At 45.3% G+C, this 3,635-nt stretch overlaps 1 pseudogene; it reads right to left on the reverse strand.

Annotated features, from left to right (window-relative positions):
- Positions 1–955: 955 nt before the first annotated feature.
- On the reverse strand, positions 956–3,428 carry LOC111140864 (annotated as a pseudogene).
- Between the last annotated feature and the right edge of the window lie 207 nt (positions 3,429–3,635).

A 3,635-nucleotide genomic window follows, 5' to 3' on the forward strand; every position in this document is an offset into this window, starting at 1 on the left:
TTCTCATCTGGTGGTTATAATACTGGGTGATTTAATGCAAAGGTTTTTTTAACCCTGAAAGGAGAAAATAAAAATTAAATAAAAATAATGTGAGATTCAAACATTCAAGTATTTTCAAGAAATGACCACTGCCTTGTCCTCCCTTCCCTGTGAGTTGATCCACAGTAGCCACACTCTCCAGGGGTACATGTGGAAACCAGCTCACCTGGGAGAATTTTCCATTCGCTCACATGTGTCTCTCATGTGACCTGGAGGGCCCAGGCCCAGACATGTTCACTTGTACCTTGTAAAATGCTCCCAGGTGATTCTGATGCAGACCTGTGGTTGAGACTATGTGATCTATAGCCATCTAACTACTGCTGCCCGGTTTTTTCTCTCCTGTGGTCACCGTTATGGCTGATAAGTTATGTTTTGGTCAAATGATGGACCAGCTCAACTCTGTCTCAGATGGAAGGGGGAACTTACTGGCTCATGTAACTGCAAAGTCCAGGAATGGGTTTGGCACAAGATGTTGCTTGATTCAGGTACCCAAATGGTGTCAAGATCAGGCTCCTCTCATCTCTTGTCTTGGCCCCTTCTCATTGATGCTTTTCTCAGACAAGCTCTTTTGTGAAGGCAAGATAAGATGGCTGCCAGCGGCTCTGGCTTTATAACCTCCAAGCCTGTTGGAAAGTTAGCCTCTATTTATCAACTGTTGGAATGAAATTCTGTGATCTGACTCCCCCTTGGTCCTCCTGGGGTCCCTAGTGTCTGCCTCTTCTGTACCAGGCAGGCTTCATTTGTAGAATATAGAAGCTACTCTAGATATTTAAAGCAGAGAGGGATTTAAATCTAGTACTGAATGCTTACAAAATTGTTGGATGGGTTGAAGGAGATTTATTTATTTATTTATTTATTTATTTATTTATTTATTGGTAGCACTAGGGTTTAATTAAGCTCCACTTTAGTATGGGCTCTAGGGGTTACCCATGGCACTCTTAATGTATAAAGCCTGGATGTTCTGCCAGTTCTTCCTGAGCAGTGATACCAGGAAACTGGCAGCCAAGTGGATGTTGTACACAAACTTATCATTGGTCATCTTCTCATGGCCATCAGCCACTGGCAGATACAGCACCTTCTTCACCTGGAATTTGATTACAGACTTCACTTCATACACTCTGGTTGCCAAGTTCTCATTGTGGGTCAACAATGAGGGGAACTTGCCAGTGTATTCAGGCCTGGACCCAGGATTTATGGGATCTGCTTCATCAGAGATTCTGAAGCCAAAGAGGCACATACTTCTTGGCCAACTTCTTGACTAATTGCTTATTCTTATTGAGTTTCTTCAGTGTCTCAGTGTCCATGTGGGGAATAGCCACAGTCTTGGCCTCATTATAGTCTAGGCCTCATTATATAGCTGCTGGTCCCCCAAAGCACAAATGGAGAACTTGGGGCAGGGAGTGGACTTAAGTCTGATGGTGTCTGAGAAGGGTTTGTCCTTCTGATGGTCATAGTTCTTCAAGCTGACCCGTCTTCAATCTCCACTGTCTAAAGGAGGAAGTTTTAGATTGAAGCTTTAGAAATGACTCCCAGAATACAGTGAAATGAACTTGCTAGGGAGAGCTATGACTCTTGAAACACTCAGGAAGGAAGCGGAATCAGGAGGCCTCCATGAGAACAGTTGAATTCAAGATCACATAGATCTCATAGAAGTGTCTATGAGCATGTGTGCCTACAGAAAATGTGAATGTCATAGGAAAACTATCTCTTCTGCACTCCTGCCTTCCAAATCTAGTTTGAATGAAAAATTTTGGAAAATAATTTGCATTCGTATAATTGCCTGTACAAAAGTCTAGAAAGGTGGTTTTTTTTTAACCACTGCAATATGGACAGCACGGTGGGGGGCAGTTGGAAAGGATTCGGAGGGCAAGTCCACCACAGGTGGAGGTGGCTGAGAGGGTGCAAGGCTCTCCTAGGCAAGGAGCCACACCCCCAGCTCTGGGACTGTCCAAGGTCAAGTACACCTGTAGCCCAGGGAGTAATCAGGATCAAGTTTGTTGTCCCAAGGAAATTTAGGCTACAGGTTATAATTTAGGTTATAATATGCTGTTACTAGGAGAGGTAAAAGATGCTCGGTGACAAAACCCAAAGATGTCCCCTACAAGTATATGCTTTATCATTTTAAGTACCTTCATCTACACTGCTCCATTTGATTCTCACAAAAGCCCCATAACAGGAGGAAGGTGGCTGGGGGGTAGGGGTGAGGGGTCCATCTTACAAAGGAGATCAGACTTAGAGGTTAAGAGGCTGCCTAAGCTAATCCCTTAACAGCTGGTGAGAGGCAGTGTTTACATTCAGACCCAGTCTCCTGACTCTTTGGATCCCATTTCCTTGGGCTAGAGCAGAATGTGGAAGAAAATCCTTTCTGAAACAATGGTTCCAACTCCCCAGTCTTCATGTATAGAGCCTTGTGTCAGGGCCCTTGAGGGAAAGCATTCCTCTGCTTTCAAGCAGCTATGGCCTGATTGGAGCACAGGGTCCTGGAAGACTCTGGTACAGGAGAAGAGGTGGGAAACTTGCACAAGTGCTTGGATGCCTGGCACCTCCCTTCGTTTGGTCTTTATCTGAAGAATGAAACAGGGAGTTTCACGTTTGTTTGTTTAATGCTGGGTGTTCCAAGATGCCACAGTATCATTTAAAATACCTGAATTTAGGACATAGATGGGTGCACATTTCTCCCAAACAGCAATATTTTTAGCATTAGCCATTCCCACATAAATGCAAAACCTTCTTTGATAATAGATCAAAGCAAATCCCTCCTCCTAGCCTTCCCTGTGGACTGCAAAATGACTGGGTTTGCATAAACCAGATTAGAGCCATGCAGAGCTGCTACCAGCGTTACAAATGCCTCCTGGTGTCAGCACCCAGGAAAATCCCTGCTGTCCTATCAGCAAGAGCTTCCTCTCTGGGAGTCCCAGAGACTTAGGCCACCACAGTAACAGAGATCTCCAAACTGGACTGCACTGCCTCCTAGAGGCACCGCATTTCAAAGAAGGGGACTTAACTTGAGGCCAGTGGGTTAATAAGAATCTAGGGGCAAGAAGAGCAAGCACCAGGGCCTACCCCCTAGTAGTTCTACCTCGTGGTCAGACTTTGCGGGGCCTGCGCAGCTGCTGCCGGCAGACAGCTCCACCCCACTGGGCAATGCAGCCCAAACTGTTTGTGATCAAGGAGGTTCTTCCTTTTCACATGTGTGGTTGGGTCATCACACTCCTAGAGTCCTCACCATCTGTCTTAGCTCAGGCTGCTGTAACAAGTTTCCATAGACTGGGTGGTTGAAATAACAAATACTTAACTTCTCACAGTTCTGGAAGTCCAAGATCATGACGCTGGTAGTTTCTGTACTGGTGAGAGCCCTCTTCCTGGCTTGCAGATGGCCTTCTTCTCATGTCCTCACATGGTGGAGAGCAGAGAGGGAGAGCAAGCTCTTGTGTCTTTTTTTAATAAAAACACTAATCCCATTCACAAGGGCTCTACCCTCACCTCTTAAAGGCCCAACTTCCTAATACCATCACACTGGCGTTTCGGATTTCAACTTATAAATTTGGGGGGAACACTGATGTTCAGTCCATAGCATCTTCTTGTTATAGAGAAGG

This window comes from Enhydra lutris, unplaced genomic scaffold, assembly GCF_002288905.1.
Source record: "Enhydra lutris kenyoni isolate GAN:26980312 unplaced genomic scaffold, ASM228890v2 scaffoldscaffold1, whole genome shotgun sequence".
NCBI classification, from domain to species: Eukaryota; Metazoa; Chordata; class Mammalia; order Carnivora; family Mustelidae; genus Enhydra; species Enhydra lutris.